This window comes from Dendrobates tinctorius, unplaced genomic scaffold (assembly GCF_039654945.1).
Source record: "Dendrobates tinctorius isolate UK_male_01 unplaced genomic scaffold, ASM3965494v1 ptg000108l, whole genome shotgun sequence".
Lineage (NCBI taxonomy): Eukaryota > Metazoa > Chordata > Amphibia > Anura > Dendrobatidae > Dendrobates > Dendrobates tinctorius.
Window position 1 is genome coordinate 7,404,947 of NW_027361776.1, and position 23,517 is coordinate 7,428,463.

Below are 23,517 nucleotides of genomic sequence, written 5' to 3' on the forward strand. Positions count from 1 at the left end.
AAATTGTTAAGAATAATGCTAATATTGCTGAATCATTCACAATTGCATAGTTAACACTTTACCTTTTTAATAGTAGTGAAAAGTTATTGGATATTACTCAGGTTATGACACCTTTACATTCAGTGATTAGTTCTGAAGATTCTCGCTTTGCTCACATGTATTAATAGACACAATACATTTGTAGACCAGAAAGAAAACCATTCTGCTCTCTTGTGTACAATATTATCCAAGAGGTAAACCAGGTTTTTTAATAGAAAAATCCCATAACAGGTTGTACGTGTCAAAGTAACCACATGCATGTCAAAGACCCAAGGTTTCTCAGCAGAACATTGTTCAGAACAACACACTGTCATCATTGGCTTGTCTACTTCCCATCCTGGTGATATTTCTCCCAGGTAAGAATGCCCATTCACTTGGCCATGATTAATCAGACCTGGTCACCTTTTCCTATTGGTCTGTTAGTTCCGAATAATAACATGCCCAGTTTAGGTGCATTTGGTGGTAGACAGGCTGCAATGCGATAAGTATTCTGACACCTTTCTATGCAATTTTATTGCACAGCACTTCTTCTATAAAATCAGACCATACATGCTAGTCATAGTATTCAATGGCCCTGCCCATGCATGTCAATTATTGGGCACCCATATCCCGTCATTGGTTTCTTTCTTTTGGGGGTGGGTAGGGGGACAGGTAATAATAATTGCTTAGAAGAAACACACCACAAAACATGCCATTTTTGTGAAGCCCTGAGTCCAGCAGGTAATTTTTTCTTCTCTCAAAACAAGCTTCAATTACCAACTTTTTACTGTCTGTGAGATATCCCATATCATATTTCGGATGCAAGTTGTCCTTGGACAAAAATCCAATTGCTCCAGTAATATAAAAAAGAAAAGGCGGCATTACTTCAATCTATGGAAAAAGAAGACTTTTTTTGCGCAGATAATTGGGTTAATAAAAGTCTACTTTTTGCATATTTTTTTCTGTGTGCTGTCTCCCTTTCTAGATAGATAAATGGTGATGGAACTGTGGAAACTTAATGTTAGCATCAAGGGGATTATATTGACTGATTGATAAGTTCCAAAAGTGTTTTCCGTATTATTTGGAAATCCATTTACTTTTACTTTCCTCTTTTATTTCACAAATTCATATACATACAGTTGTGCTCAAAAGTTTACATATCTCGGCAGAATTTTTGCTTTCTTGGCCTTTTTTCAGAGAGTATGAATGATAACATCAACACTTTTTCTCCACTCGTGGTTAGTGGTTGGGTAAAGCCGTTTATTGTCAAACTACTGTGTTTTCTCTCTTTAAGCATAATAACAACCCAAAACATCCAAATGACCAAATTAACAAACATCCAAATTAACAGTTCACATACCCCATTTTTTAATACCGTGAATTGCCCACTCTAACATCAGTGACAACTTGAAGTCTTTTGTGGTAGTTGTGGATGAGGTTCTTTATTTTCTCAGATGGTAAAGCTGCCCACTCTTCTTGGCAAAAAGCAAATCTCCCCAGAGTGACTCAATGATATTGAGGTCAGGAGACTGAGGTGGCCACTCCAGAACCTTCACTTTCTTCTGCTGTAGCCAATGACAGGTCGACGTGGCCTTGTTTTTTGGATCGTTGTCATGTTGGAAAGTCTAAGTACGTCCCATGTGCAGATTCTGGGCTGATGATTGCAAATTTGCCTCCAGTATTTGCTGATAACATGCTGCATTCATCTTTCCTTCAACTTTGACCAAGTTTCCTGTGCTTTTGTAGCTCACACATACCCAAAACATCAGCTATCCACCTCTGTGCTTTACAGTAGGAATGGTGTTCCTTACATCATAGGCCTTGTTGACCTCTCTCCAAAAGTAATGTTTATGGTTGTGGCCAAAAAGTTCAACTTTGGTCTCATCACTCCAAATTACCTTGCTCCAAAAGTTTTGAGGCTTGTCTCTGTGCTGTTTTGCATATTATAGGCAAAATACTTTGTGGCGTGTGTGCAGTAACGGCTTTCTTCTGGCCACTCCACCTTACACCCCTTTTATCTTCAAGTGCATCCATGTTGTGCATCTTGAAACAGCCACACTGCTAGTTTTCAGAGAGTCCAGTATTTCAGCTGATGTTATTTGTGGGTTGTTCTTTGCATCCTGAACAATTTTCATGGGTGTTGTAGGTGAGATTTTTGTTGGTCAACCTGACCGTGGTTTTGTTTTTATAGAGGCCCTGATTTTCCATTTGTTAATCACAGTTTGAACACTGCTGACTGGCATTATCAATTACTTGGATATCTTTTTGTATTCCTTTCCTGTTTTATACAGTTCAACTACCTTTTTCAGTAGGTCTGTTGACAATTCTTTTGCTTTCCCAATGACTCACAATCCAGAAATGTCAGTGGCTGGATGAAAGATGCAAGTGTCTGTCTGAATCACAGAAAATCACTCAGCTTTTATGCACACACACTGATTACAAGCAAACAGGTCACAGGTGAGGATGTTACCTTTAGTAGTCATTCAAACCCATTTGTGTCAACTTCTGTGCATGTTATTAGGCCAAAATCACCAGGGTATGTGAACATTTGAATGTTTTGAGTAGTCATTATGAAGAGAAAACACAGTAGCTTGACAATAAATGGCTTCACCCAACCACTAACCATGAGTGGAGAAAAAGTTTAGGTGTTATCATTCATATTCTGTGAAAAAGGCCAAGAAAGCAAAAATGATGGCGAGGTATGTAAACTTATGAGCACCACTGTAGTTCATAGTGAAGTCTATGTCAAACATTTTTGCAGCAAAATGTCTTAAACAAAAACAATTTAATGACACAGTTTACATATATATACAGTATATTCTAGCTGAAAAGCCCGGCGCTGCCCGGGCATTGTAACTAACTACGGTTAGTTATAACAAATTATAATGATTTTATATATATATATTTATTTAAATACATATATATATATCTGATTGTAGAGTCCCACTCACTCCGCATAGCCAAATTCACTATAATATCCCACATCATCCCGTCAGCCAGAGCTACGGGACCACTACCCCTAATATCACACATCATCCCATCAGCCAGAGACACCGGACTACTAATATCCCACATCATCCCGTTAAAGCCACCGGACGACTACCCCTAATATCCCACATCATCCCATCAGCCAGAGCTACTGGACAACTACCACTAATATCCCACATCATCCCTGGGATCAGAACCAGAGCGCTGAGTGGATTTGCCCTGACTTCCATGCCAATGATCCCTTTAATAGAACCCTGGGGTGAGAATCAGAGGGCTGAGGGATTTACCCTAACTTCCATACCAGAGATCACTTTAAGAAAGCCTGGGATCAGAACCAGAGCACTGAGTGGATTTGTCCTGACTTGCATACCAATGATCCCTTTAATAGAACCCTGGGGTCAGAACCACAGCGCTGAGTGGAACGGTCCTAAGTTCCATACCGGAGATCCCTTTAAGAGAACCTGGAGTCAGTACCAGAGCATTTGAAGGCAATTGCCCTGACTTCCATACCGGGGATCCCTTTAAGAGAGGACTGGGGTCAGTACCAAAATGCAGAGTGGAGTTGCCCTCACTTTCATACCGGGGATCCCTTTAAGAGGGGCCTTGGGTCAGAACCAGAGCACTGAGTGGATTTGTCCTAACTTCCATACCGGGGATCCCTTTAAGAAAGCCTGGGATCAGAACCAGAGCCCTGGATGGATTTGCCCTGACTTGTATACCAATGATCCCTTTAATAGAACCCTGGGGTCAGAATCAGAGCACTGAGGGATTTACCCTAACTTACGTACAGGAGATCCCTTTAAGAGAGCATGGGGTCAGTATCAGAGCATTTGAAGGCAATTGCCCTGACTTCCATACCGAGGTTCCCTTTAAGAGAGGCATGGGGTCAGAACCAAAGCACTGGACAGATTTGCCCTGCCTTCCATACCGGAGATCCCTTTAAGAAAGGCCTGAGTGAGTACTAAAACACTGAGTGGATTTGCCCTAACTTGCATACCATTGATCGACGGGAGGGGGGGATTCATTTCTGTCATGTGCTCTCTGCTCCTTTCAGGGGGGCAGACAATGGCTGGGAGCTTATGTTCCCAGGGATGCTATATTTCTCCCACCATGTCTGTGTCTGCTGAGGTGTTGTCAAGTGGGAAAGCTTGCTCATAGCAACCAATCACAGCTCAGCTACTTTTAACCAGCTCTAGTGAAATGAGAGATGCTTATTGATTGGTTGCAAGGAAAATTGTTGCTCATAGCAACCTATCACAGCTCAGCTTCTTTGAACAGCTCTGGTGAAATGAAAGATGCTTTGTGATTGGTTGGTGATACACACATACATACATTCAGTTTTATATATATATAAATATATATACATATACATATATCTAATATATAGAGCTCAAGTGTGTGTATGTATGTATGTGTGTATGTGTGTGTATGTCCGGGATTGGCATCCACACCGTCGCAGCTACAGCCACAAAATTTGGCACAGTCACACGTCTGGACTCCAAGAGTGTCCTAAGCTATGCTGTGAGGCGAGATTTTAACCCCGCGCGTTCCAATTCACCAAACAGTTTTGCCCCTATCTACATAATGGGGAAAAAGTGTGTGTGTATCAAGCCCCGCCCCTCATTATGATGTCATAATGGTTGCCATGGCAACGCTGATGTCATCATAGAGAAACTGGGTCTGAGCAGAAAAAGTAAATTAATGTGCATGCAAAATGTAATTGCATATGAACACATGACCTTTACACAGAGAAAACCAAAAGCAAAACACAAAACAAATATCCTGGAATAAAAAAGTAAAAAAATATATTGCAAAAATTGCATGAAGGTAGTAATAATAGTAATAATAAGGGTATTTAGTTAACATAATTTTGATCAAAATAATGTAGAAGCCATCCCGCCACGTCACGGCAACCCTTGTGGGACAGTCCTAACTCTTGTATTTAAAACCTTTCCACTTGTCAAGTGACGTAAATGTGAACAAGGACAGAGGGACTGAACCACCAGTAATAGTATAGGCCAGACAGGATGGACTGTCCCACAAGGGTTGCCGTGACGTGGCGGGATGGCTTCTACATTATTTTGATCAAAATTATGTTAACTAAATACCCTTATTATTACTATTATTACTACCTTCATGCAATTTTTGCAATATATTTTTTTACTTTTTTATTCCAGGATATTTGTTTTGTGTTTTGCTTTTGGTTTTCTCTGATGTCATCATAGGTTGCAAGCCCCGCCGCTCATTATGATGTCATAATGGGTGACTATGGGATGGAGGATGTGTGATGGGTATATGGGCACTGGACTATGGGATGGAGGATATGTATGACGGGTATATGGGCACGGGACTATGGGATGGAGGATGTGTGATGGGTATATGGGATGGAGGATATGTATGACGGGTATATGGGCACGGGACTATGGGATGGCGGATATGTATGATGGGTATATGGGCACGGGACAATGGGATGGAGGATATGTATGATGGGTGTCATGTCTGCCATGTCTGCCATGTCTGTTTTGTCTCAAGAACTCCTGGAGCGATGTGCATGTGCATATCTTGTCTACTATCCTGCTTGTTCCCTAGAGCAGTGTGCACACTCACCTCATGTCTGCTGAGCTGCAAGATACCTGCGTTTCTGCTTTGCCTTCTGTGATCTTCTCATCATGTCTTAAACCTTGATCATGTGATGTTTCCTAAGATCCTGCACTGTCTGGTTCTGCAATCATCTCGTCATGTCTAGAATCCCAGATCATGTGTCCTTCCTAGGATCCTGCACTGTCTGGTTCGGTGATCATCTCGTCATGTCTGAAACCCTGATCATGTGACTGCGCTCTGTGATCCTGGAGCATCTGAACTAGGAAGTTCTACCCTGGTCCTGACCCGGAAGAGGAGGTGCTATGCCCTATATCAGACCGCCCCTTCCTATGCTCAGGGCCTGAATATTGTGTTGTGTCTCTGCATGGCTGCTTAGTCTGTGGGGTGCTCTCTCTATTCTGTGCCCTTGCACCTAGCTCTGTAGTGCGTCTCTGCACACGCTTCGTGCTCGTATTCCGTCTCTTGTCTCGTGCCTTGTCTTGTGTTTGTCCTTCGCGCCATGTTTTGTCTTTGCCTTGCTTTGCCTTGTAGTCCTTGTGTGCTCTGATTCTGTTCTGTGTTTCTTTCCATGTTTCCTGTCTCGCTTTGCTTTGTGGCTTCAGGTACCCTGCCTCTGTACCCTGTCCCTGACGTGTCTTCTTACACGTGCAGGCCCCCGTCTCTGTACCCTGTCCCTGACGTGTCTCCTTACACGTGCAGGCCCCCGTCTCTGTACCCTGTCCCTGATGTGCTTCTGCGTGTGCAGGCCTCCGTCTCTGTACTCTGTCCCTGGTGTGTCTCCTACACGTGCAGACTCCGCTCTGTACCCTGTCTAGTCCCAAGGTTCTCCCTTGGCCCGACTCTGGGCTTCGGCCTATGCTCCGCTGCTAGACTGTCCCTGTCCCTGGTGTGTCTCTACACGTGCAGGCCTCTGCTCTGAACCTCTCCCTGGCGTGTCTCTACACGTGCAGGCCTCCGCTATGAACCTCTCCCTGGCGTGTCTCTACACGTGCAGGCCTCGCTCTGTACCCTGTCTAGTCCCAAGGCCCTGCCTTGGCCCGGCTCTGGGCTCCGCTGCTAGACTGTCCCTGTCCCTGGCATGCTCTCTGCATGGTCTCTGCCTCGTTCTTTGTCTTTTCCCTGATGTTTCGTGCGCTCTTGCACTTTTCATACTAGGCTTTGCCGTGCGGTATTGCATGCGTCTCTGTCCTGTACCTTTGTCTAGCCCTGCCTTGTGGCTCCGTGCCTCCGTGCACATGCCTAGCTGCCTGTGCCTGCCTGGTGTGCCTCAGCCGTGCCGCCTCTAGCCGTGCTCGCCTGTGTGCCTCAGTCGTGCCCCCGTCCAGTGCTAAAGTGGTTCCCGGCTGTGTGGCCCCGCAGCGGTGTCGCCTCTAGTCGTGCCCGCCTGCAACTGCCATCGTCGGTACCACCTGCCAGTGCCCCCGCTGTGGTCTCCGTGCTCTCTTGCACGCACGCTGGTTCTCGCACTGTGCCTTTTCGTGCTACTCTTGCACTAAGCCTTTTGCCTCTTTTGCTCTGCTCTTAACCCTAGTTTGCCTGCCGGATTCCATAACCTGCCGACCGCTGCCAGAGGTCCGGACCTAGATGACTGCGGCCTGATGTCCGTAGCCAGATACCTGGACCCTGTTGATCGATGCCAGTACCTCGGTTTCCGATGCCATTGTACCTGTCCCTGGTGTGCCCTCGCACGCGCAGACCACCGTCCTTGTGTATCTCCCTGGCATGCCCCTTGGCATGCGCAGGTCTCGTCCTGTGAACCCAAACCTGGCATGTCCGTTGACACGCATCATGTCGTTAACCCTGTCTTGTTTCCTTGCATGGAACCCTGGCTGACTCTCGGATGTCCGGATCCTGATGATTGCCTAGAGAGCTTCAGAATCTGATGTCCCGGTTTATCTTCGTTTGCTGTCCGGAGTCTGATGTCATCGTGCCTCCGCCTTCCATCTGCACGTACCATGCTTGGACCTTGGCATGCCCGTGCACGCACCTTGCTATGTTATCCCTGAAGCCTTCCTTAAATGAAGTTTCTTTGAACTAACGTCTCGTCTCGCCTTGTCTTGTTTCCCTGAGCTGGCCGTCTGGTCCAGCTGCCGTGGTGGCTCACCCCCTTGGTCTTGCCCCTGACACTCCCTGTTTAGGGGGTGGTTCTCACTAGGTCAGCTCGCCCTAGGTGGGTGGGTGCCATGGCCCAGAGGGTCCACTCATTCAAAGAAGAAACGACTCAGCGCAAGCTGACACTCGCCACAGAATACTCTGGTCATAGACTCCGCTGGTACCTCGGCTAACCCGTCTGATGAAGAATCTGATCTGGTCTATGTCTCCTGAACACGTTGGAAAATGGCGGTACCCCGGCCACTCTTCTGGTGTAAATCAGACCCTGCCCTTGACCTCTGAACTCGTTTGGAAATGATGGCAGCCAGAGTAAGAAGACTTGCTTGTCTACCCGCAGTCCTCCCCACTGGATGCCCATGTCTCGTTCGCGGCTCCTGTGTCATGACCGATGCAGGTGTCCGTTTCAGATGTTGGATCAACGTTGTTGGAGTGATTTGTACTAAACTCTGGTTTCTCCCGAAGAATTTTTTTTTCTTCTTTCCAGCCCCGGTAAGAGAGGGCTTAAGGAGCGGGGTACTGTCATGTCCGCCATGTCTGCCATGTATGATTTGTCTCAAGAACTCCTGGAGCGATGTGCATGCGCATATCTTATCTGCTATCCTGCTTGTTCCCTAGAGCAGTGTGCACACTCACCTCATGTCTGCTGAGCTGCAAGATGCCTGCGTTTCTGCTTTGCCTTCTGTGATCTACTCGTCATGTCTGAAACCTTGATCATGTGACGTTTCCTAAGATCCTGCACTGTCTGGTTCTGCAATCATCTCGTCATGTCTGAAACTCTGATCATGTGACCTTTCCTAGGATCCTGCACTGTCTGGTTCTGCAATCATCTCGTCATGTCTGAAACCCTGATCATGTGACTGCGCTCTGTGATCCTGGAGTATCTGAACTAGGACGCTCTACCCTGGTCCTGACCCGGAAGAAGAGGTGCTATGCCCTATATCAGACTGCCCCTTCCTATGCTCAGGGCCTGAGTATTGTGTTGTGTCCCTGCATGGCTGCTTGGTCTGTGGGGTGCTCCCTCTATTCTGTGCCCTTGCACCTAGCTCTGTAGTGCATCTCTGCACACGCTCCGTGCTCATATTCCATCTCTTGTCTCGTGCCTTGTCTTGTGTTTGTCCTTCGCGCCATGTTTTGTCTTTGCCTTGCTTTGCCTTGTAGTCCTTGTGTGCTCTGATTCTGTTCCGTGTTTCTTTCCATGTTTCCTGTCTCGCTTTGCTTTGTGGCTTCAGGTACCCTGCCTCTGTTCCCTGTCCCTGACGTGTCTCCTTACACGTGCAGCCCCCGTCTCTGTACCCTGTCCCTGATGTGTCTCTCTGCACCTGCAGGCCTCCGTCTCTGTTCCCTGTCCCTGATGTGTCTCCTTACACGTGCAGGCCCCCGTCTCTGTACCCTGTCCCTGGCATGTCTCCTACATGTGCAGGCTCCGCTCTGTACCCTGTCTAGTCCCAAGGTTCTCCCTTGGCCCGGCTCTGGGCTTCGGCCTACGCTCCGCTGCTAGACTGTCCCTGTCCCTGGCGTGTCTCTACATGTGCAGGCCTCCGCTCTGAACCTCTCCCTGGCGTGTCTCTACACGTGCAGGCCTCCGCTCTGAACCTCTCCCTGGCGTGTCTCTACACGTGCAGGCCTCGCTCTGTACCCTGTCTAGTCCCAAGGCCCTGCCTTGGCCCGGCTCTGAGCTTCGGCCTACGCTCCGCTGCTAGACTGTCCCTGTCCCTGACATGCTCTCTGCATGCGCAGGTCTCTGCCTCGTTCTTTGTCTTCTCCCTGATGTTTCGTGCGCTCTTGCACTTTTCATACTAGGCTTTGCCGTGCGTTATTGCACACGTCTCTGTCCTGTACCTTTGTCTAGTCCTGTCTTGTGGCTCCGTGCCTCCGTGCACGTGCCTGGTCGCCTGTGCCTGCCTGGTGTGCCTGTGTGCCTTAGCCGTGCCACCGTCCAGTGCTAAAGTGGTTCCCGGCTGTGTAGCCCCGCAGCGATGTCGCCTCTAGTCGCGCCCACCTGCAACTGCCATCATCGGTACCACCTGCCAGTGCCCCTGCCGTGGTCTCCGTGCTCTCTTGCACGCACGCTGGTTCTCGCACTGTGCCTTTTCGTGCTACTCTTGCACAAAGCCTTTTGCTTCTTTTGCTCTGCTCTTAACCCTAGTTTGCCTGCCGGATTCCATAACCTGCCGACCGCTGCCAGAGGTCCGGACCTAGATGACTGCGGCCTGATGTCCGGAGCTGATGTCCGTAGCCAGATACCTGGACCCTGTCGGTCGATGCCAGTACCTCAGTTTCCGATGCCATTGTACCTGTCCCTGGAGTGCCCTCGCACGCGCAGGCCACCGTCCTTGTGTCTCTCCCTGGCGTGCCCTCGCATGCGCAGGCCACCGTCCTTGTGTCTCTCCCTGGCATGCCCCTTGGCATGCGCAGGTCTCGTCCTGTGAAAGCAAACCTGGTGTGTCTGTTGACACGCATCATGTCGTTAACCCTGTCTTGTTTCCTTGCATGGAACCCTGGCTGACTGTCGGATGTCCGGATCCTGATGATTGCCTAGAGAGCTTCAGAATCTGATGTCCCGGTTTATCTTCGCTTGCTGTCCGGAGTCTGATGTCATCGTGCCTCCGCCTTCCATCTGCACGTACCATGCTTGGACCTTGGCGTGCCCGTGCACGCACCTTGCTATGTTGTCCCTGTTCTGGTTATGGTTGTACCTGATGTTATCCCTGAAGCCTTCCTTAAATGAAGTTTCTTTGAACTAACGTCTCGCCTTGTCTTGTTTCCCTGAGCCAGCCGTCTGGCCCAGCTGCCGTGGTGGCTCACCCCCTTGGTCTTGCCTCTGACACTCCCTGTATAGGGGGTGGTTCTCACTAGGTCAGCTCGCCCTAGGTGGGTGGGTGCCACGGCCCAGAGGGTCCACTCATTTAAAGAAGAAACGACTCAGCGTAAGCTGACGCTCGTCACAATGGGTATATGGGCATGGGACTATGAGATGAAGGATGTGTGATGAGTATATGGGCACTCGACTATGGGATGGTGAATATGTATGATGGGTATATAGGCATGGGACTATGGGATGGAGGATGTGTGATGGTATATGGGCACGGGACTATGGGATGGAGGATAATTATAATTTGCTATAACTAACCACAGTTAGTTACTATGCCCGGGCAGCGCCGGGCTCCTCAGCTAGTATATATATACATATATATACTGTATATAATGAAGCTTAGGAAATACCTAACGTACAAGTGAATTGAAATGGTGCTTCTCAGGTTCTTAATTAAAATAGATAAAAGCTATATACTAGACAAAGCATATAATCATCATAGAATGTTGATAGAAAAACAAATAACTATAATAAACCTCTGTGAACCTCCATCTTTTGACAAGACAACCAGATGCAAAAGCTAAGCACAGAGATGCCAAAATCATCTCTATTGATCAAGGCTAAAAATCAACTTCAAGCCCTCTTTCCAGAGCATGCTACAAGCATATTTACCAATTCATTTAAAAAATCTGCTTGGTTTTTCTTTTGCAAATCAGAATAAACATCTGGATCCTATTCCTACAGGCATATCAATAATAGTTTGAGTATTTCAATTTGTTTAAAAAGTGTTTGATTGAAGCTTCGGGAAATCTAACAAGCTGTTGAAGAGTTTAATAGGAAGGAGAGAGGGTAATCTTTTGCATGTTTTTAGAATCTCCATCGAGATTCTACACCACCCGTATCCTCTGCAAAACATTAACGCCAGTATAAAATATTCATATGAATAGAATTATTAGTGCTTGGGGAGACCAAAAATAGGATAGAACATGGAATGAGATATGAATTTCATTATCATTTTCCTGTAACATGGAAACAGTAATTAGAACCTTTTCCATTTGGCAAAGGTATAGGTGAAATGGTTTAACATATAGATCAATGATTTACAGATCACAGCAATATTCTGTTGAGTACTTTCATCACTGCAACATTTATTGCATGAATTTACAAGAATAGTTTTTTCTTATTTATTTATTTAAAAGCTATATAGATAAAAAAAAAGGAAAGACAAATAATATTGCTAATTAAATTTTAAAATATTAACTGAAACAATCCAAGTAAAATGATCATTCATGATTTATGCAGTATGATCATGACAGTAAGAGCAAAAAAATTGAAATATATAGCATTATTACAAGAAAACATTTGTGGTTGTGATTTTTACAAGTCTAGGGTAGCACAGACTAAAGGTTCTTTAATCTAAAAGGTAAATTCTAGTATAGCTTAAGTTGTTATTTAACGGCAACGTAAACACCCAAACATTTCCATGTAGTTGTTCTATAATAAGTTAACATTGTTGACATGCTTCTTTAATAAATTACATTTGCTTTCTGGAAGTTCACATATAAGCAGTTGTGCTGCGAGAATCCATAGTATTATTTTAGTTTAAATAAGTTCAGAAGCTGCAGCTACAGCCTCCATTTCTACACTTTAATGTATTATTTAGACAAAAAGGATAATAATGTCACCCTCTACACAGCTATGTAAAACAGCAATATTCTTGATTTACCATCCACTAAACATGATCTGTGTCTGGAATTTTGTTGCGGGTCAATACATTTATCTGAGGCATCAAATTACCTGTTAGTCTGCTAAAAAAAGGTCACAGGCGTTTGATATCTCAGGAGGCATTTCAAAGTCATCCAACTGCTTGGCTCTTGCACTAGCATGACAAATGCACAGATCGGGCATAAGTCAATGGTTTTAGGAAGCCAGTTATGAAATTGAAATTACCTATTAACAGCATTTAACAGCTGTACTTAAAAAGGTACTACTCTTAGAAGTCTAAGAAATCGCAACATGAAATTTAGCAGATTCTTTTAATGGAATTCGTTTTGACTGTTCCAAGAGTCTTTCTCATCATACCAGTCTGATCAAAAGAGGAAAATAGTCAGTAAAGATCCATATGAACTTTTCTCCACAAGAAGCCATTATAACTGACTGGGTGATGGAATCACTGTGCCGTGATTTGAAGAAAGCATGGAGGGGTGTGACTAGGTGCCTCACCAAGTCCGACCTCAGATGCACAGCGCTTGCCGATACCACGATCCGAGGATGGATGAAGGAGTAGAAACCAGGTGCTACACCAGGACTGACCTTGAGTGGATGGCAGATGACCCTAAGTGACAGAGGGAAGGAATGGTCAAGTGCTTTAAATAATAAGTGCCTTAGTATACAAACCACGAGCAGTAGCAGCAGGAGATAGAAGAGGGAGTGCGGTGCCCCGCCATTCAGTAAGTCGGTGTCTCAGCCAGGGGAGGGAGGCAGAGTTCAGAGACACCGGTATTACAGTAAGCCCCTTTTACCCCACCTCTTTTTCAGGCCTGCAAGAAATCTCTCCAGGAGGAGAGGGGTATCGATGTTCTACCTGTTCTACTATGATCTCTCCTCAGGAACGAATCCCTTTCAATCCACAAGTAAAAAGGCTTTTCCTCTTACCCTCTTGGTGGGAGATTATTGTCGACCTCAAAAATGTCCTTAGAGCTGACTGGAGCAGGAGTGGTAGAAGCAATTAAGGAAGACAGGCTTAAGGAGAGACACATGAAAAGAGATGGGGATCCATAAAGAGGCAGGGAGTTTGAGCTTGCAGGCTACGTATGCTACAAGATTAATTTGTTTTAAAACCTCGAGCGGACCAATGAAGCAAGGACCAAGTTTACAGGAGGATACCTTGAGATGGACATATCTAGCTGACAGACAGACCTTTTCTCCAGGGCGAAGCAGATGCAGGTCCAGATGTCTCTTGTCTGCATGTCTTTTCATCCACTCAGAGGACTTCAATAAGGTGGACTTGGTGTCCTCACAAATTTTAGCAAAACCCTTGACAAGGGATTCAGCAGCAGGAATATCAGAGGTAGTGGAAACTGGGACCAGAATATTGGGGTGTTGACTGTAGATCGCAGGAAGTTAGTCAGGATCTGATTGACCAGCTCTACCTGGTCATTTGATTGAGGATGGTATGCAGAAAGAAGTCCAAAGTGACATTCAGCAGTTTGCAGGTGGACCACCAGAAACTAAAGGTAAACTGGATGCCTCTATACAAGACATGGAGGTGGCAATATGCAGAATACTGTAAACTTTTCTGCTAGCATTGGAGCAGACAGAGGAGTGGAATGAGCCATCTTGGAGAAGCGGTCCACAACCACTGAGATGACTGTACACCTGGATACTAGAAGACCAGAAATTAAATCCATTGCAATATGCTGCCAGGGAGCAGATGGTAAAGGCAAAGGCAGCAGCCGACCGGTTGAAAGCTGTTTCGAAGCTTTGTTTTGCACAAGAGGGACAGACAGACATAAAGTCAGCAATATTCTTGCCAAGGGTGCCAAGGTGGCCTCTCCAACAGACCCTATGCTCTTGGAGTTTCACGGTCTCTCTGGGCAGGAGTGAATTACATGCTCAGAACTGCCACAATATAAGCACCTTACCTTGGCACAGTGGGCTTCCTGACAATGTTTGGCCATCGTCACCTGATCAACTTATATGGACTCTCTCACATGTCACCTCCTTGGAAGACTCCTGAAACATGATGTCTATCCGTGTTACCAGAGACACCAGGTCACCCAGTGAGGTGGGTATATCACATCTGGTCAGCTTATCTTTGATTCTCTCAGACAGGTTCTCCTAGAAGGTGGCAACCAGAGCTTCAATATTCCAGGCAATTCAAGGAAATGTACAGCATCCTGTGAGGTTTACCTTGTGCAGTCAGAGAAGGACAGATTCATCAAAGACCTTACAGAAGGTTTCTCTGAAGGAAAGGAGATTTGACACAAGAGGATCCCCTCTCTCTAATATGGGGTTGAGCCTTGCCAGAGCCTCGCCAGTGAGATGGAACATGATGAACGCCATCTTGGCCCAATATGAAACAAACTGATGAGCCAAGAGTTCGAAGTGTAGTGTGCATGGGTTAATGAACCCCCTACAGAGAGCAGAGCCTCCATTATAACATGGAGGAGCTGACAGGTAGGGTCCAGGGCAGAGTACATAGCTAGCAGGCTGATGAGTCACATCCAAAGTTGTTGCAGCCTGGGTAGGTTTGGATGCGGCCGGAGTTATCAGCATGTCTAGATGTGTATTTACTGTAGGATAAGATCTTAGCCTGTTGGTCTTTCTAGTGGGAGACATCCTGGTACAGGTAAGAGATGGAGGAAGCCTGAGAGCTAGCATATTCCACTGCCTGAGTAAATTGTATCGGACTGGGTGATGGAACCACTGTGTCGTGATCTGAGGAGAGGCTGGAGGGAAGTAACTAAGTGTCTCACTATGTCCGACCTTGGATGTACGTTGGCTGACAATACCATGATTCGAGGATGAATGAGGGAGGTGAAACCAGGTGCTAGACCAGGACTGACCTCGAGTGGATTGCAGATGACCCCCAAGAGACAGGAGGCAGGAACTGACGAGAATGGTACACTTGGCAAATACTGGTTGGCATGGCTGATATACAGGCAGGCGTGCACGTGTGATAGGCAGGCGGGCATTATTAGAATTATTATTATTTATTTACAGTAATTAGCGCCATTAATTCCATGGTGCTGTACATGAGAAGGGGGTTACATACAAAGATATAGATATCGTTAACAGTAAACAAATTTACAATGACAGACTGGTACAGAGGCAAGGGGACCCTGTCCTTGCGGACTTACATTCTACGGCTGGTATATGGACAGAGGGGTGCTCTAGAAGATATGACTGTAACACAGGTAGACAAGGCAGATGTTGAATACAGGGGAGGCATACTGGGATTTGGGCAGTGAGGACCTTAGTACTAGCAAGCATGTAAAGCTAAACTAACACGTTGCTCAGGCACCTCCCATCAGGTGGAAGTACCTTTAAATAAAACGTGTCTCCCAGCTATTGACTGGAGAAACTTTAGGATGGCACGCTGGTCCTTTAAGAGTGCCCTAAACATGGTGCCCGGGGATCTGACAGCAGCATGCAGAACCCAGGCAGTAGCAGCAGGAGATGGAGGAGGGAGTGGGGGGCTGCAGCAGGGAGTCGACGTCTCTGCCAGAGTCAGAAGGCAGCGTGGAGAGACTCCGGAGTTACAGCAATGCTGCTAGTGGATCATATATCTATAATATGACATGTGAATAGTGATTAAGAAAAAACTACTGCATTGGCCCCAAAATTTTGTGGATGCTGTATTAGAGATCCTAACACCACATATCTGTTTTATGGCTGTGTGCATGCAGCTCCAGAGGATGGGTTTATATATTTTTTTATCAAATGCACTTAAATAAATATCTCATGCACAGCTCTATTGGATGAAATTAAAGGGGTTGGTATTTCCAGTGGATAAGTGATGTGTGAGATCATGATGATAAGGAGAGGTATCTGCTAACCTCCAGAACAGTGCCCACCCTCCCAATCTGGTGTGGTGTGCATACATTACCAGTCCTGCATTCACTCTACTCATTGCCTAAAGAAATTATGGATTTAGCAGCATACAGCGCCCAGCTATTTCCATCAGTCACAGGGCCAATAACTGGAGGAGAGCATTGCTCTATTCAAACTTCACAGGTCCAAGATTACCCACAGGAGAAAACAAATATCTATTGCCAATCACAGTTGTGTATGAATTTTTTTTTACAGCTCCATGTTTTTATCTTTTTATCAAGTGTTCAGCACTTTTAATCAGCAATACCAAACAAATTGGAAACTCCTCAAAAATCATCCAGTAAGTGGTGTTCCTTAAGGCCCCGTCACACACAGCGATATCGCCAGCAAGATCGATGATTTTGTGACGCCACAGCGATCTCGCTAGCGATATCGCTATGTGTGACAGGCATCAGCGACCGATCCCCCTGTTGGGTATTGCTGATCGCGCTCCATCGTCCTGGGCCGTTTTTTGATCGTTGGTCTCCCGCTGGCCAGCGCGCATCGCTGCGTGTGGCAGCGAGAGACAAGCGATCAGTGATGCTGGACGCTGGTTTCCAATGTAAACAGCGTGTATCTAGGAGCCGTGCGGCTCTTGGTTACCCGCTGTTTTCCTTGGAAACCAGTGTGCACGCTGGTTTCTAAGGTAAACAGCGGGTATCTAAGAGCCGCGCGGCTCTTAGATACCCGCTGTTTACATTGGAAACCAGCTTGCTCGCTGGTCCTGATCGCTGGAGGGGCTGTCTATGTGACAGCTCACCAGCGATCAGCCTAACGATGTCCCAGTGATCCCCTCCATGTCGGATCGTTGGTGGGATCGCTGGGACATCATTATGTGTAACAGGGCCATTAGAGTTCATGAGCTTCTTAGCAAGAGAAGCTAGGAAAGGTTATCAAGAATTGTAAAGATTACCCAATTACCCAGCATGCCACCTACTGTAAAATAAAGGTCATGTTAGCTTTCAAAATTATTTGCTACTTGCCACAAAGAGTTTTCAGTGGATAATTATACTTGGTAACTACTTAATATAAAACTGCATTTCTGAGTCCAGTAGGTCTTGAAGACCACACCTGCATCATTCTAAATAAATGGCCTAAAGGAATAATAAAACAAATAAATGGCACAGTCTGTGTTGCTGAGGGAATCCACCCACTCAGGAAACAAGCATAGAAAAAAAAACTTTCCTTTGTCTTCACACACAGCCAGGCACATCCAACAACTAATGAGCCAGAAAGCTGTGTATTTATTCCCTGGACTCCACCCTGGGGTGGAGATATGTTGAACAGCCTCCCACCCGCTATACAGCTGTTCAAACAACCTAGCCTAAAACAAGGTCAATTAACCCCTCTCAGCACTTAGTGTCCTGCAGCATTTTTCCTAGGTTCATATCACTAAAGCAAATAGCCTCAATGATACATATCTGCCATCCAGTACTTTGCCAGTGACTTTGCCACAATACTTTTTAAAAAAATATCTGAAAAAAGAAAATTCCTTGCAAACACAACAAAGCATCTGTGTGCTTAAATATGGTGATATTATCAATTTCCTTCCAAAGAAACACACGCAGGGAAAAGCATTATAAGACTTTTTGTGTAGTCTTTCATGCCTTGTGCAACCCTATATTATTGGGCATATCTGTAAATAAATGTGTAGTAAATTATTTGTAGATTGATATCACTAACAACATGTGAAATCAATTCTTCACATTTAGCACTGCTGCTGGGAAAACCAGAGGTTTGATGTTCTGTTTAATAATACCCATATGGACTGTAAATTGTAAACTGTTTAAAAGGGTTTTTATTGGTACAAGCTCAGAGCTCTAATATCTTTTTGGCTTCCAGCTGGCCGGTGTACAGTACTTTGGCATACCACAAAACAGGTATGAAATAGTGTAGTTTACAATGCTTTTCCATCCTGCTGGATCCAGTAAAAATCATATCCATCAAAATATGCTTTATTAACGAGGAAGTCAATGGCTAATTAACATACAGATTAGATGCTTCTCCTGGGGTATATCTAAGGCTACTTTCACACTTGCGTTTTTTTGCGCTGCGTTTTTGCGCATAAATGTGCATGCATTTTTTTTCCTATACTTAACATGGGTGCGCATTGTCATGCGTTTGTACACGTTTGTATGCGCATGCGTTTTTTTTGCAGTGTGCGCCCGGGCGCACAAAATGCATCCTGGTGCATTTTTTGTGCATCCGACCTGTCTCAAAAAAGCGTATGCACACGCAATGCGCACGAAATTCACCAAAAGCCCATTAAAGTTTATGGGAGTGCTGACGTGCGCATGGATATGCGCACGTCAGCACAAAAAAAGCATGTGTTTTTTGCAAAAACCATGCGCAAAAAACATGAAAACGCATTAAAAAACGCATGATGTGTTTTTATGCGCGCTTGCACTGCGCACACAGTGCAGCACAAAGAAACGCAAGTGTGAACGTAGCCTTAAACAATGGATTTACCATAAGCAGCATCTTTTTTGATACAAATCAGTTTACCCAAAGTTGCTACTGATTTGTGCCATTAAGAATAGATTGTGAGCCCCACTTTTTTTAAATTGAGCTTTCTCAATAGCATAAGCTAGTTATTAGCTTCAAAACAACTGAGTGCACACATACTTTTTTGCCCTGCGGATTTTTCAGCGCAGAATTGAAGAAATCCGCAGGTCAAATGACCTGCATTTTTCCTGTGGATTTCTTCCATTTTTAATGTGGATTTCTTGCGGTTTTTGTGCGGTTTTCCACTGTGGATTCCCCCGTGGTTTTGAAGACTGAGGAGGTGGAAAACCACACAAAAAAAGTGACATGCTGTGGATTTTGCACCGCAGGAAAACCGCGCGGAAAAATCCGCAGCGTCTGCACAGCGGTTTTTTTTTTCATTGATTTAAATGCTACTGTACATCACAATGCGGATATGTAACGTTTCTGTGCGGTAAAATCCGCTGCGGATCTGCTGGATCATAGAATCATAGAATCGTAGAGTTGGAAGGGATCTCCTGGGCCATCTGGTCCAACCCCCTGCTCAAAGCAGGATTCGCTAAATCATCCCAGTCAGATGTCTGTCCAGCCTCTGTTTGAAGACTTCCATTGAAGGAGTACTCACCACTTCTCGTGGCAGCCTGTTCCACTCATTGATCACTCTAACTGTCAAAAAGTTTTTTCTAATATCTAATCTGTGTCTCCTCCCATTCACCCATCAGTTTCATCCCATTGCTTCTAGTCTTTCCTTGTGCAAATGAGAATAAAGATGACCCTTCTACAATGTGACAGCCCTTTAGATATTTGTAGACAGCTATTAAGTCTCCTCTCAGTCTTCTCTTTTGCAAACTAAACATTCCCAAATCCTGCAACCTTTCCTCATAAGACAGAGTTTGCAGACCGGTCACAATTCTGGTCGCTCTTTTCTGAACTTGCTCCAGTTTGTTGATGTCTTTTTTAAACTGTGGTGCCCAAAACTTGACACAATATTCCAGATGAGGTCTGACCAAAGAGGAGTAGAGGGAAATAATGACTTCACGTGATCTAGACTGCATGCTTCTGTGAATACATCCTAGAATTGCATTTGCCTTTTTTGCTGCTGCATCACGCTGTTGACTCATATTCAGTCTGTGATCTATTAGTATACCCAAGTCTTTTTCACATGTGCTGTTGCTTAGCCCTATTCATCCCATTCTGTATATGCTTTTTTCATTTTTATTGCCCAGATGTAGTACTTTGCATTTTTCCCTGTTAAAAACCATTCTGTTAGTTGCTGCCCACTGCTCCAGTTTATTTATAACTTTTTGAATCCTCTCTTCTCTAGTAATAGCTATCCCTCCTAGCTTTGTGTCATCAGCAAATTTAATCAGTTTACCCTCAATTCCTTCATCTAAATCATTGATAAAGATGTTGAACAATACAGAGCCCAGGACAGAGCCCTGTGGTACCCCACTTGAGACATTCTTCCATCTGGATGTGCAGCCATTTATGACCACTCTTTGGGTCCGATCACTAAGCCAGTTATGAATCCACCTAACAGTTGCCTTGTCCATTCCATACTTAGTCATTTTTTCAATAAGGATTGTATGAGATACTTTGTCAAATGCTTTGCTGAAGTCAAGATATACTATACCTACAGCATTTCCTTGATCCACCCAATCAGTGATTCCGTCATAGAAGGAAATTAAGTTAGTCTGACATGACTTATTAGTTACAAACCCATGCTGACTCTGTTTAATCACTTCATTCTTATCCAGGTACTGACATACATGTTGTTTAATAATATCTGCATCGTGTGCACACAGCCTTATTAGAGTCACATCTCTTCTGGTATGTGCTCCTGTGATGTCTGCTCCAGTCACCAGGCTCCGCCATGTTCATTCTGCTAGCAGCACTAATGATAGGGCAAATGTCTGAACCAAAAGCTCTGGGTGGTGCAGGAAGGCTGAGACCTGTAGTACTGTCCAGTCTGACAGTATGAGTGTGTGTGCTCTCCAGCTGAAGTCAGTGGCCATTAGGACAGCAGTACACCCTAATATTACGCCCAGCTTAATACTGGGAGCTGCTGGATATATTTTTACTTGCCAAAATCAGAAGACAAAAGAGGAGCCAGGGATCCAGCATATGTTTACATCAGGAAAAAGCAGAAGAACACAATTTCTGCGTGTGGCCGCTCCCAGCAGTGGGAGTTTCAGTAGGATGTGGTGATGATTGCTCCAGCTGCATAGCACGCACTGATACTGCCAGACTAGAAGGCACTACAGGTTCCAGCCACCCTAGTCTCAGGGGATTGACATAGCCTGTAATGCCCAGGGCTTCAGGCCCCAACATGTTCCCCATAACCAGCGCCATAAGCAAGATGAATACGGCAATGTCAGTTGATAGGAGCAGACATTGCAGGAGGAGGTCCTGGACAAGATTTAACAAATAGAAACCAATCAAGAGATGACAAAAGTAATAGAAACAATAACTAATTTTAGGCAGGAGGTGCCAAATCTTAAACACCCCCTATGGCACTGACTGGCTGATAAGGTTTAGATCACATTAGTTAATGTGGGCCATTATATACAAAGTCACACTCTTCTAACTGGAGAATAGTTTTCATATATGCAAAAGCCAACAACTAAAAATGTACTTGAACAGACTGATTTAGGCGACTATTCCATCCTCACAATCAGCCCAGGAAAGCTTTACGAGGAACAATGAAATGCACTCGCTTCCTGCGAGATCAGGATTTCTTGACTTAGGTCAGAGGAGGAAGCATTGCCCACTGTACTCTGTGGGATTAATTTCTACTTAGGAAATTTACCTCTGACCCGCAATGAGTACACTGTCAAAATCCATTAATAGTGAAGCCATCTGAAAAATGACAAGCTTGGCCTTTCATTTAAGCTGACTAGCTGGTGAACCTGCTTGTTTTAGCAGAAGTACATGGCATTTGTGATATTACACAGCGTGCATTTTCCCCCCAAGACACAACGTCCATGGCCAGATACAATATGTGCAGGCATTCATACAAACATAATAGCAACAGACAAACTGGTAAAGTGGTAATAAATTACACGGAATAAAATGCGGCGCCCCCTCCCCTCACTCCCAATAATGTATTTTCACAAAACCTTTACCTTGGCAGCTCAATATAAGCAACGTTAGACTCGGCAAACTAGATTTTGCTTTCTCGCATGGATCACATTGAAGTGTTTAGGCTTTATTGTATCCGAATGTCACATAGCTATCTTTAGAAGACTTGCCTGCTTTAAACTACAAACATTTGTGATGTTTAACACAGGAAGTGAAGCAACACAGATTGGTGCTTTTAGGAAGCGTAGCACCAGAGCCATTATTGATTTGTAATGCAATATGCTGGGTTCATCTTTCCTTTCCACCATCAAAGGCTGTTTAACCAATCACATTATTGCAAAGCAATTAGGATAATAGGACGGTGATGGCTCCTATAATTTTTCCTGGCCCAGAAATTGCAAGCTTGACAATATTTATCTTAATCTTAGATTAACTAAACAATCAGAGAATTAGTGCATTGTGTGATTAATGTAAACATTATGTTTCATCGTGCAAAACAACCTAATTAATTATGAAATAAGGAAGTGCCGTAATTGGCCCAAGAAACAAAATGATGAATTCAGGCTTTTTCCAGGCTGCGACTTATTCATGGTTACATTATTTCTGTCCATGTATATAAATTCCTTTATTTGCATTTATTAACATAGAATAGAATCCTGTTAGGTGTCGGATTCCTGACACTGCACAGCAGGAATCCAGAGCCAGACATCCTGCGGTCTCCCATTCTCCTCCGACCGCTGCTCAGCAATCACGGCGAGCCAGGTTTGCTGCTCAGACTCGCTCTGACAGTCTGGATGTTGCTGCCACCTCTGGTGCAGCAATGGTAGCGCAACCTGCTCTGCAGGGAACCGCTCAAGAGGCTAAGTCCTCCTGCCGTGCTACTGCGCATGTCCGCAAGGTGACCTCTCACTGGAGAGCAGGGGTCACATGTTCAGGTCCTGAGTCGGATCTGATTGGTCCTTTCCAGGGTACTGGAAGGTCCCGGAAGTGCATGGCTATAAAAAGCCTGCATGGCGGCTCGGCCATGCGCTAGTGTAGACTTATCTTGCTATGTGTGTGAATGGTGACGGATGCATGGACTGGTGACTGACTTATTATGAAACCCCTTCCCTCGGATAATACGATTGGTGACAGAGTGTGTTCTTAGGTCAGCGCCAGGTAGTGGCAGGCTAGCGCCACTGGGCTTACCGCACCTACACTAGTGTCTGTCAGTGTCCGGCTCTCCGGCACCATTGCTTGCGGCTTCAGTTACAGCCGCGCTGTGCTCAGCAGCATCTATTGGTGTTTGCGGCTGCAACGCCACCCGCTGGTTACCCTGTGAGGTTAACAGGGCCAGCGTTATTATCTTATTTTGTGCAGAGACGACTCTGAGTCTTAACAGAGTCACTCTTAGGCTCTCGGGTGACGTTAACCCGAGCGCTGTACGCCATCTTCTAGTGTGTCTGCCATTGTCCAGCAGCTGTCTAGTCACCTACCGCACGGTGGACCCCGGGCGGCGAACGCACCTCCTATTATTTATATTTGGTGCGTTACGCCGTCCCTAACATTACACTAGCGCCAGGGTCTGGCTGGCAATGGCAGACATGCAGCAGTTGAAGCGCTATTTTCGGCAGCTGGAGAGCAGGTTGCCTGCTATTGAGAGTGCCAACTCAGCTGCGAATGCCACGCAGGCTGCTGCTCAGACAGTCGCTGACGCTGTCTCACGTGTGCCTACTCTTTTGCCCATGCCGACACTTTCCCGCCTCCCGCTTCCCGACAAGTTTTCGGGTGACAGCGCCACCTGTAGGGGATTCGTGAGCCAGTGCTCAATTCAGCTCGAGCTACTG

General features: G+C 45.4%; 1 protein-coding gene across 3 annotated transcripts in view; it reads right to left on the reverse strand.

Annotated features, from left to right (window-relative positions):
• TENM2 (teneurin transmembrane protein 2) overlaps positions 1–23,517 on the reverse strand; it is a 6,300,157-nt gene that overhangs the window by 2,350,089 nt on the left and 3,926,551 nt on the right. The window lies entirely within an intron of this gene.